Source organism: Mytilus trossulus, chromosome 9 (genome assembly GCF_036588685.1).
Source record: "Mytilus trossulus isolate FHL-02 chromosome 9, PNRI_Mtr1.1.1.hap1, whole genome shotgun sequence".
NCBI classification, from domain to species: domain Eukaryota; kingdom Metazoa; phylum Mollusca; class Bivalvia; order Mytilida; family Mytilidae; genus Mytilus; species Mytilus trossulus.
The window spans coordinates 97430-110002 of NC_086381.1; the positions used below are offsets into that span (position 1 = coordinate 97430).

General features: G+C 30.6%; 1 protein-coding gene across 1 annotated transcript in view; it reads right to left on the reverse strand.

Annotated features, from left to right (window-relative positions):
* LOC134683466 (solute carrier family 4 member 11-like) overlaps positions 1-5292 on the reverse strand; it is a 44632-nt gene extending 39340 nt beyond the window's left edge. The window contains exon 1 of the mRNA XM_063542783.1: positions 5200-5292. The gene's annotated coding sequence lies outside the window, so the exon portion shown is untranslated. The remainder of the gene's footprint in view (positions 1-5199) is intronic.
* Between the last annotated feature and the right edge of the window lie 7281 nt (positions 5293-12573).

Consider the following 12573-nt stretch of genomic DNA (forward strand, 5'->3'; position numbering starts at 1 on the left):
AATAATCTTAGAGCATGTAATAAATGAGTTTAGAGATTATTTGAAATGAATTTGGACGCGAATTCATTATAGAAATAATTTTAAAAGACTTTTATAAATTTTTGTAAATTTTTTTTTTTGCTTACAAAATTAAGTTACATACTATGATATATTTTTGTACCAATGCATATACAACATAAATCAAATTTGTCTTTAAAGAATTGTAAACTGTATACAATTTAAAATAAAAAAAATCTTTCTTTTAAAGCCAATAAAAATAATCAAACAGATCTTTGAACATTATGTAATGTGTATCATTTAGATTTCCAGGGAGATTTTTACAACTGGTACATTTGAAACAAAGTCAGCTTTTGAAGACAAGATCATATTTGACTTCACATCTTCTGTATAGATCAATTATTATGGGTAAGAAATAAAGTAGAAAACTGATTGAAGCTGACATTATAAAATCAGTTCCAGAGAGCCACTTTAGTTGTAACGTAATTTTTACACATCAATATCATAAAAGTGAATTAGACATAACTCATTTTGACATAAATGATTGAATATTGAAAAAGCTTTGCAACATGACAAAAATTTAATTGCGGTTCAGAATCATTTCATAATTCAATATGCTTAATGTAATAACACTTGCTTTTTCAGGCAAATTTCTCTGTTTTACAAAAAAATGCCTATTAATTGAGGTTTTTTTAATCTTGTGATTGTTTTGATTTGGCAAATGTTTGGTAAAAGTGCAAAACAACAAAAAGCCCTAAAATTGCATTGGTTTGGGATATATTTTATTTGGTCAATTTTTACCTTCACTATTTGTACTTTATCATTTTTATTGGTTATATCAAAATTGAGAATGGAAATAGGGAATGTGTCAAAGTGACAGCAACCAGACATTAAGCAGAAAACAGCCAAAGGCCACCAAATGCCTTCAATACAACGAGAAAATACCACTCCTAGAAGTGTTCTTCAGCTGGCCCCTAAACAAATATATGTACATGTACTAGTTCAGTGATGAATGTCATAATATGTTGAATTTCCTAAAAATCATTATTATTAAAATATGTGAAATATTTTGAAAAATGATTTTTTTGTAAATTTGCAGCTTATGTCATGTATGTAAAGATTTAAATCCCCTTTAAAAAGCAATGAAAAAACTGATATCTTACAAATGAATGTATTATTTAACATCTGGAGAAATATTAGTTGAATTTGCATTTATAATAATAAAAAAAAAAAATTAAAACAATAAACCAAATAAAGGTGGCATTGAGTTGGTGTGAAACATTCTGACAAAAAAAGACAATAAAATATGTAATATCTAGGTCAAGGTACAGATAAGAAATAGCCTAATTTGCCAAAAATCACACATGTTTTGGGGTTTAACTGGTAAACTCCCATTAACCAATCTTTCAAAACGACAGTAACAAGCATGCATTGTACATAGAACACAGAAATAAGAGACGTCAAAAAAATTCTTTGATCAAAATCTAATGCATTTTGCATATTTTCAAAGCATACAGCAAACACCATGATTGGCTTAAACAAAGTTCATAACCAATTAAAATTCACATTGATTTCATTTTGGGGCAAAAACAATAAAGTTACTCATTTTAAAAGTCCTTTAGATTCAACAAGAGTGAACATGCTGAAATATCTGCCTTCTTTACTAATCATTGATATTGTATTGATAGTCCTAAATATAAAGCTTTATCACAACTGTCACATTAACTAACATTAACCAAGAAAACTATAGATTGACTAATGAACCATGAAAATGAGGTCAAAGTCAGATGAATCATTTCAGGCAGACATGTACAGCTAACAATTCTTTCATACAACAAATATAGTTGACATATTACTTATAGTTAAAAGAAAAACAGACAAAAACACAAAAACTTCACACTGCAGAGCAATGAAAAGACAAAAACTCAAAAACGTAACTTTAACCACTGAACCATGAAAATGAAGTCAAGGTCAGATGACACCTGCCAGTTGGACATGTACACCTTACAATCCTTTCATACACCAAATATAGCAGACCTATTGCTTATAGTATCTGAGAGATGGACTTAACCACCAAAACCTTACCTTGTTAAGTTTTGGTGGTCAAGGCCATATCTCAGATACTATGAGGTCGAATTATTCACTTGCAAGTGAATAATTCATAATCAGTTTTTTAGCTGATTTTGAAAAAAATTGAATCATACTGGTTGCTAAAAGCAAATTATTATTTCACTATTTGCATTTCATTAATGATTGAGAAAAAAAAATGAAAAAAATAGATTTTTTATATATCTCGTAGCTAGTGCCCCTTGTTCACAAAATGAGCCTAAGATTTTCAATAATTTAGGAGAGCTCTGGTTATATTCAGCAATTTGACCTTTTGAGTGGTAAAGTATAAAATGATGTTATATGCAAATTATCCAATTCCATTTGATGGCATTATGGTGTAAAATATGAATCAAAAGATTATAAGACATATTGACACTAGTCTATACTTTTATGGATAATTTGCATTGTATGTGCATTGTAATTTATAACACAATGCACCAAAATTTTCTCTGCCAAGACAAAATGTAGCTGCTGCAAAACTTTAAAAAAAAACTGGTTATATACCTTTGGGTTTTTTTGTAACTTCACTGCATGATTAACTTTCTATAACTGTTATCAACTGAGCACGGTAAAGTATATTCGTTTCGTTATTTTTTTCAGAAACCAAAAGGACATGAAGGAGAGGGAAAGATACCAAATAAAAATTCAAACTCACAAGTTAAAAATAAAATAACAATGACATGGTTATAAAAGAAAAAGACAAACACACATGCAAACATCAGTACACAAAATTTATGAAAATTACTAACTTGTTCATCTGTTTACTTCTTTTTTATTATTTCATTTTTTTCAGCATTTTAATTTTTTAATGAACATGATGAAGGGAATTTTAGAATGTAAATCTCCTGACATTATCTAATCTTTGTCCCCCCTTTTTTTCAGTATTCATAAGTCTTAATTTCTTCATTCTTTCTATTAAGAAAAAATAGCAAGATGGATCACATCACATTACCACAATATATTAAAGAGTTAAAATGAAACTAATTATTCTGTTTGTAGTATTGTAAATTACACTCCTCTACCATACAACAGAACCATAGTAATTATGTAAATTACTACCGGGTAATTATATCTTTATCCTATTCGTTCAACAGCTCTGTTTATATGATGGTGAAATGATGTTTATTTCATTTGTTAAGTACTAATCACCAAAAACTCATCAAGTTGAAATTAAACATCTCTGAAATTTGCAACTGTCAAAATAAATTAAAACCTGATTATTTAAAGAAGTAGAATTCTACATATTTGCTGGAAGATAACTTATAATGAAGAGATTTAAATTGTTTTTAACATAGTTCATATGATTTTTTTATCAGTTTCATGTACACATTAATCTTTGAAATTTGCTATTTTCTAATGAGAAACAGCATAAATATCAGTTTCAAATTATGAAAATCTGATTAGTTTGAGCACATTAATGTTTCAAATATTTGTTTAACCCATCATTTCAGTCCAGTTATCTGTGGAGAAAAACAGCTGTTCAAATGAAAAATATATTTCAATCACTAATATTGTTTTGATTATGTTTATGAAGGAAGAAATTACATCATTAAAAATTCCAAAATGAAAAATGTATTTCAATCACTAATATTATTTTGATTATGTTTATGAAGGAAGAAATTACACCATTAAAAATTCCAATCTATTTGTACTTTAAGTTCCACATATTATAATAACTCATGACTTATCTATATATTGTATGATCCATTTACAGAAAAAAATCATTAAAAATCTAATTAAACTCTAGCTGAACCATAATCATAAACATTATGAATATTAAAAATTACAATAAAATATATATCAAAGTTAAAGCTAAATAATCAAATCCAGAATTACCTATAAAACACATGAATAAAATACAACGTAATTTGAATTATAACGCTCTCTCATCACTTCAAGAAATATATTAAATTTGATCGTTAAAGTTTCCTACCTTTAGGTTCCAAAGATTTCACAGTTAAGTATTTGTTTGGATAATCGACTTTCTTCCAGGTTATTCCAAAATATGTCAAAATGATAGTACTGTCTAATAAATTGTTCCTGATAAATTATGATAAAATATGAATCAAAAGATTATAAGAGATATTGACACTATACTTTTATGGATAAGATGCATTGTACGTCCATTGTAATTTATATTACCTTTGGGTTTTTTTGTAACTTCACTGATTAACTTTCTATAACTGTTATCAACTGATCACGGTATGGTAAATTCGTTTCGTTAATTTTTTTTCAGAAACACAAAGGACATGAAGGAGAGGGGAAAGATACTAAAGGGAAATTCAAACTCACAAGTTGAAAATAAAATAACAATGCCATGGTTGTCAGAGTTCGCGAAAACCGTCGGTCCTGTCGGTCCTGACCGCCAAAATGAGGCTCGGACCAGTATGTTGTCCACTTGTGACGGTCCCGATGACCGATGCAAAAACGGCCGTTGCAGTGCCTATGTCGGCACGTTTTTTACATCGGTTATCAGATGGATCGTTTTTTCATTGGTCATTAGATGTACCTGCCGGTAATTTCCAGTACTGGTTTCCGATTTTTATTATAAACAAACCAACTGACCAAGGCGGCGAGCCACATGTGGCCTATCAAATTTGTTCAAGGAGCTGTTCCTGGCAAACGATCGGCGGTGGAACCTTATATAATAAATAAAGTTAATTTCCGTTGAAATAAGTTATTGATTTTATTTCAGGATAAAATTGACAGATTTTGTAGGACCAGCAAAAAATTTGTAGGACCGGCATATAATCTTGCTTTGTCAGTCCTATGACTGACGGATCAAAAAAAGTTTTCGCGAACTCTGGGTTGTAAAAGAAAAAGACAAACACACATGCAAACATCAGTACACAAAATTTATAAAATTACTAAATTGTTCATCTGTTTTTTTATTATTTCACTTGTTTCAGCATTTTAATTTTTTAATGAACATGATGAAGGGAATTTTAGAATGTAAATCTCCTGACATTATCTAATCTTTGTCCCCCCTTTTTTTCAGTATTCATAAGTCTTAATTTCTTCATTCTTTCTATTAAGCAAAATTTCTGTCTAATTTAATTTTTTTTTCGTTTTGTAATAAATCTAAGTTCTTACCTTGAGACTTTTCCAAATGATACAAACAGATAATCTACGTTTAGTAAAACACCTGTAAAACCAAAGAAAAAATAGCAAGATGTATCACATCACATTACCACAATATATTAAAGAGTTAAAATGAAACTAATTATTCTGTTTGTAGCATTGTAAATTACACTCGTCTACCATACAACAGAACCATAGTAATTATGTAAATTACTACCGGGTAATTATATCTTTATCCTATTCGTTCAACAGCTCTGTTTATATGATGGTGAAATGATGTTTATTTCATTTGTAAAGTACTAATCACCATGATCACCGAAAACTCATCAAGTTGAAATTAAACATCTCTGAAATTAACAACTGTCAAAATAAATTAAAACCTGATTATTTAAAGAAGTAGAATTCTACATATTTGCTGGAAGATAACTTATATATGAAGAGATTTAAATTGTTTTTAACATAGTTCATATAATTTTATAATCAGTTTCATGTACACATTAATCTTTGAAATATGCTATTTTCTAATGAGAAACAGCATAAAAATCAGTTTCAAATTATGAAAATCTGAATAGTTTGAGCACATTAATGTTTCAAACATTTGTTTAACCCATCATTTCAGTCCAGTTATCTATGGAGAAAAACAGCTGTTCAAATGAAAAATGTATTTCAATCACTAATATTGTTTTGATTATGTTTATGAAGGAAGAAATTACATCATTAAAAATTCCAAAATGAAAAATGTATTTCAATCACTAATATTACTTTGATTATGTTTATAAATGAAGGAAGAAATTACATCATTAAAAATTCCAATCTATTTGTACTTTAAGTTCCACATATTATAATAACTCATGACTTATCTATATATTGTATGATCCATTTACAGAAAAAAATCATTAAAAATCTAATTAAACTCTAGCTGAACCATAATCATAAATATTATGAATATTAAAAATTACAATAAAATATATCAAAGTTAAAGCTAAATAATCAAATCCAGAATTACCTATAAAACACATGAATAATATAGAATGTAATTTGAATTATAACGCTCTCTCATCACTTCTAGAAATATATTAAATTTGATCGTTAAAGTTTCCTACCTTGAGCTTCCAAAGATTTCACATTTAAGTATTTATTGGGATAATCGACTTTCTTCCAGGTTATTCCAAAATATGTCAAAATGATAGTACTGTCTAATAAATTGTTCCTGATAAGTTTCTTATCCAGTGCCAATATTCTGAACAGATCTATACAAAATGCTAAGGCAAGTCTAACAAATGATCTTTCTATTTATCTCTATGCAGCTTCTGTGCACCAAGCTTAAACACATATGAAAATGAAAACTTGTGCTATTATTCATTGTCAAGACGTACTATCTTTGATACAAGAAATGATTGCAAAGGTCTCTTTCACATTTGCCATTATTCATTTCTAGCTGTCTTTAATCATACTACTTTGACATTTTTTCCTCATTCATTTCACAAGTATAATTAGCAATGGTAAAGATTTTCAAATGTTTTCGAGTTATCTGTTACAATTTAATTAGAGTTTTTTTTATAGTGGGCTGACAAGATTGTCATCTACAGGCTAGTACTTTAAGTATTGTCGTTTACAAAATCAAAGCAACATTATTGAATTTCAAATGTCGAGTTATGGCGTAACTCCTTCCTTTAATGGTGGCAAACAAAATCAATGGTTTAAACTGCAGTGTTAATTAACCTGAATGTTTTTGATGTTGTCAATGATTGCGGATGTGTTAGTCTGCTATTTATATTTTCAAACTATTCAATAATTGCATTCCCAATTTCAATATTTGAATCTTAATACTTTTTTACCGATAAATCAAGTTACAATTCCCACTTTTTAACCCATTTATACTATTTAGTCCAATATTCCAACAGATTATTAGATTTAAAATATAGCGGTTAAAATATACAGCACAAAAAATCCTTCATTTTCATAGCAACAAAAAGTCAATAAATTAAAGTATCTAGAAACATAAGCAGGTGTTTGTCAGGCCTAGTCTCAATAAGGCCACTATAAAAATATTACGTGTTACTAATTTTCTCACATACAATTTTAATGACCTAGTTGTCAGTGGCATATATAATACTTTAAACTTTTAGTTCAAATATGGCAATGCCAGAATGTTCCATTATTCCAATAAATCTTTTATTTTAAATTACTATCAACTCATGTTTAATGATGATAATTCTGGTTGTTTTAAGTTTCTGTCCATCTGTTTAACTTTTATGATGATCATAAAAAGGTAAAAACAAAAAAATAGTCAACCAATGGTTGCATTGTTTTTCAAATTTGCTGTTTACAGTTTCTGTGGAATGTCAATGATAATATTTGTCATGATAAAAGTTCTAAATGTTTAAGGGCAATAACTCTTATTGACATTTTGACATATCTTGCATTTTTTTTTTTTACCAATTTTATTGTTTACAGTTTCTGTCATCATTTCTCAAGATTCAATTAAAAACGTAAACAAATGAGCAAATAATATCATAAAAGGGAGATAATAACTATATGGTGTCATTTAATTGAGTAAGCATATTGTACTTGACACATATATCAGAAAGCAATTTTTTTGAATTTTGATAAAACTATATTTTTTTGTTTTCCATAACATTTTTTTGAAGGCGTTGAATACAAGTAAATTCAGAAATTATTCTGTGCATTTATTATTGCGATTTTGTCTTAAATGTGATTTTAATTTTTACAATTTTGAGGAAAATCCTAGCTGTTAAATTCTTCATGGATCTAAACACATCATTCAAGGACAGTAACTCCAAGAATGAGTCATTTTTCCATTTCATTTCAGTAAAAATGAATTATATGTAAATGCAATTCCAATTCTTTATGCTGTGTATCTATAGTCTAACTCTAACCTTTATAAAAGGCAGAAATGCAATTATAGGTACCCGTAAATATTGCCATTTGAAATTGATTGCATTACCAGTAATTCCTATAAGAAGACTTAGTGTAGATAATAAATATGGTGGAAATGAGACATAAAAAATCCTTGCATTCTCAAACAGATTTGTTCTATCTTTCTAATTTGATATTAGACAACATATTGATTGGTAGACAGGGACAAAAAATATCAGCTACTAACCATTCTAGTAAAATTTGACCCGTGGTGGTGTAATGAAACCAAAATCAGTCACCAAGTTGGGGCCATAAAACAATCTGGCCTGGTCAGCCTAATAAAATGTTGTTTTCTTATCTTCATTTCATATTTTCATATTTAGGCCCAAAAAAAATAATATGTATGTTTTCTATTACATCTTCAAAGAAAAACAGGGTAGGTAGCACTGGCGGATCCAGAAATTTTCATTAGTGGGGGCCCACTGACTGCCTAAGAGGAGGCCAGCTCCAGTCACGCTTCAGTGATTCCCTTTATAAGCAACCAATTTTTTTCCCAAAAAGGGGGGCCCGGGCCGGGCCTGGGCCCTCCACCTAAATCCGCCTCTGGGTAGGTATAATTTTTTTTTTATTTTACTAATTTTTTTTACCTTGAGTCTATGAGGGGGACATTCTGACTTTAACAACTACTTGTGCTTATTGAAAAATTACAAAAAAAACTTTAGGGTAGGCTATTTTTGAGTTCAAAAATAGGGAGGTGCAAAAAGAGGGAAGTTACAGTAATGTGAAACATGCATCTTGTATTATCTGACCTTAAAGAAATTAAGTCTTACTTACTCAGACTTATTCTGCCCAGTTCTAGCAGTTCTGGACATTTTCAGTGTAAAGAGATGGCACTAAAAAATACATACATTTAAATTATGTTAAAAAAAGTCATGTAGTTGTTGTTTGTCTATGTAGTCATGGAAGTGTATAGGTGTTTCTAAGTTTTTATGTGGATTAGACCGTTGGTTTTCCTGTTTGAATTGTTTTACAATGGTCAGATCATTTTGGAGCCCTTTATAACTTGCTTTTCAGTGTAATTCAAGGCTCTGTGTTGAAGGCTGTATCTATAATAGACGTATTTACACTTGTATGCAAATTTGTCCGCCATTACATAACATCACACAGGTTTCCGAAAACTTTGACTTTATAATTCAAAACATTTGACTAAAAAGTGATTGTTGCTTGACGTCAAAAGGTTATTCAGAGGTGATATAAGGTCATTCGGAGACAAATACAGCTAAATACCAAAAGTGTAAATACTTTTATGGTTAACCTCGTATGCATCATGACTTATCGAAAAGAGAGTTGTCTTATTAGCACTTACCAGTATTCATCAACTTCTTATTTGTATAGTTAGCAACATGCATCATGAATTATTGAAAAGAGAGTTGTCTTATTAGCACTTACCAGTATTCAACAACTTCTTATTTGTATAGTTAGCTTCATGCATCATGAACAAGTGAAACTGCGAGCTACTGCTCACTGATGATACCCCCGCCGCAAGTGGATAATATAAATAGTGTAAAAATATGCAAGTGTTCGGTAAACAGGAAGTTGTCGAGTGATGAATCTGAAAACGCATCACACGGTATAGCTGACTTATATAAATCCTGAAATCAAATTTCAGAAATCCTTGTATTGTTGTTCCTGAGAAGTGGATAATATAAATAGTGTAAAAATATGCAAGTGTTCGGTAAACAGGAAGTTGTCGAGTGAATCTGAAAACGTATCACACGGTATAGCTGACTTATATAAATCTTGAAACCAAATTTCAGAAATCCTTGTATTGTAGTTCCTGAGAAAAGTGTGGCGAAAATTTTCAACTTGGCTATCATGTGTAAAATCATACAAGTGTTCGATAAACAGGAAGTTGTCCAGTGATGAATCTGAAAACGCATCACACGGTATAGCTTACTTATATAAATCCTGAAACCAAATTTCAGAAATCCTTGTATTGTAGTTCCTGAGAAAAGTGTGACGAAAATTTTCAACTTGGCTATCAGATGTAAAATCATACAAGTGTTCGGTAAACAGGAAGTTTTTAAGTGATCAATCTGAAAACGCATCACACAGTATAGCTGACTTAGATAAACCCTGAAACCAAATTTCAGAAATCCTTGTATTGTAGTTCCTGAGAAAAATGCGACGAAAAATATTCATGGGACGGACTGACTGACGGACAGACGGACAGACAGAGGTAAAACAGTATACCCCCCCCCCATCTTTTTTAAAGCAGGGGTATAATTATTGAAAAGAGAGTTGTCTTTTTAACACTTACCGGTATTCGACAACTTCTTATTTGTATAGTTAGCGTCATGCATCTTAAGCATATAGGAATTGCTGCATAAGTTACGGAAATACCTGAAAATAGATTATTAGATTTATAATATAGGGGTTAAAATATACAGCACAAAAAATCCTTCATTTTCATAGCAACAAAAAGTCAATAAATGAAAGTCTTTAGAACCATAAGCAGGTGTTTGTCAGCCCTTAGTAATACGTTTCAGTATTAGGCCACTATATAAATATAATGTGTTACTAGATTTCTCATAATCCTTATCCTTGTTTTGATAAAAATTAGGCTGTCAGTTTTCTAGTTTAAATTCCTTCCCATTTTTGTTTATGTCAGGACCTTGTGTAGCCTGCTATACAGTATGGGTTTCTCTCAATTTTAACATTCTGTGGATTATTTTATTTTCGTGGGTACAGATTTTCAAGGTTTGAAGAAAACTAGCATATATATATACATGGATAATTAATTTGGTGGTTTTGGCCAAGTCCTTCCTTAAAAAAAAATTGTAATTATTTGAAAATTAAAATTCGTGTTTTTCCGGATCCTGTACCCTTGAAATCCACCAAAAAAGTTATCCAGCGTATTTGAATTAATCAACATGATCAACAATATCATGAATATTGTGACCTTTTATTGTTTATATCTACTTATTTAAACTCTGTTATCATATGTTGCATAGTTGTCTCATTGGCAATCATACCACATCTCCTTATTTCTATATTTACTAGAACACACCCGCGAAATCGCGGGCATTCAAAGCGTATTTGAAAGGATGTAAAGTGTTGTAGGAAGAATTTTGTAAAAGATTTAATGACTTGAGAATTTCAGGAATAGTATCAAAAGTCAGAGGTACTTGGGGACAGGAACATGTTTTTTTTAACCCTCCTCCATTATTTCCAAAATTCCAATTTTTTTCTATTAATTTCATTATGAACATACATTTAGTGTACATTATTATGAACATTCCAGTCAGGAGCCTGTAATTCAGTGGTTCAGTGATATTTGTTTTTCGTTCATTTTTTGTACATCAATAAGGCTGTTAGTTTTCTCATTTGAATTGTTTTACATTGTCATTTCGGGGCCTTTTATATCAGACTATGCAGTATCGGCTTTTGCTTATTGTTGAAGGCCGTAAGGTGACCTTTAAATGTTAATTTCGGTGTCATTTTGGAGAGCTGTCTCATTGGCATTCATACCACATCTTCTTTTTTGTAAAACATTTAGTGACTTGAGAATTTCAGAAAAGGTTTCAAAAGTTATAGGTAATTTGGGACAGGATAAGTGTTTGTTCTCTATTAATTTTAATGACCGACATGAATAATTTTAGCACTATCTGTATATTATGAACATTCATTAAAGGGGGAGTCGGGGCAGAGGCGGATTTAGGGGGCCCGCCCCCTCTTCTGGAAAATAATTGGTTGCTTGTAGGGAATCACTGAAGTATGACCGGAGCGTGCCCCTCTTAGGCAGTCAACAGGCCCCTGCGTATGAAAATTTCTGGATCCGCCACTGCGGAGGGGTCCTGATCCCAATATCCCGGGCTTAACAACATGAAATCCCGAGGTTCTGAATTTATTATACAAATTAAATATCTCTACATCCCGAAATTCGAAAAAAGAAATCCCGGATCCCGAAATGGTCAATCAGCCTGAAATTTTGATCTTAAAAACACCCGTTCCAGACGTCCCGAAAGTGTATTTTCATTTTACAGTCAATTCTCAGTTTAATAATTGATCCACAGCGGTCATTGATATATTATTCAGACCCTCTCTATTAAAAAAACCCTGTGACCGCCCGGCGTGGATAGTAAACTTGAAAATGATATCTGACAGAAAATACTGTAACACTTTATTCGCAGTATATGTATTTGTTTCAAAGTAAAAAGAAAAACGCAAACCGGAGGTCTTATCTGACATAAATTTCGTCCAATGACGGATATAAGACAGAACATACACTGTAGTAGTATTAATGTATGTTCAAAGTATACAGAAAAACGCAAACCGGAAGTCTAATCTGACTTAAAATTTCGCCCAATGACGGAAACATATATCCGGACGTCTTTTTTCTCGTTTTTCACCCAAAATAACTCAATCTGAATAATCATATGAATGGATGACAAATGCGATTATGCACTGTACCCATAGGACACAGAGGAATGATGCTTAATTTAT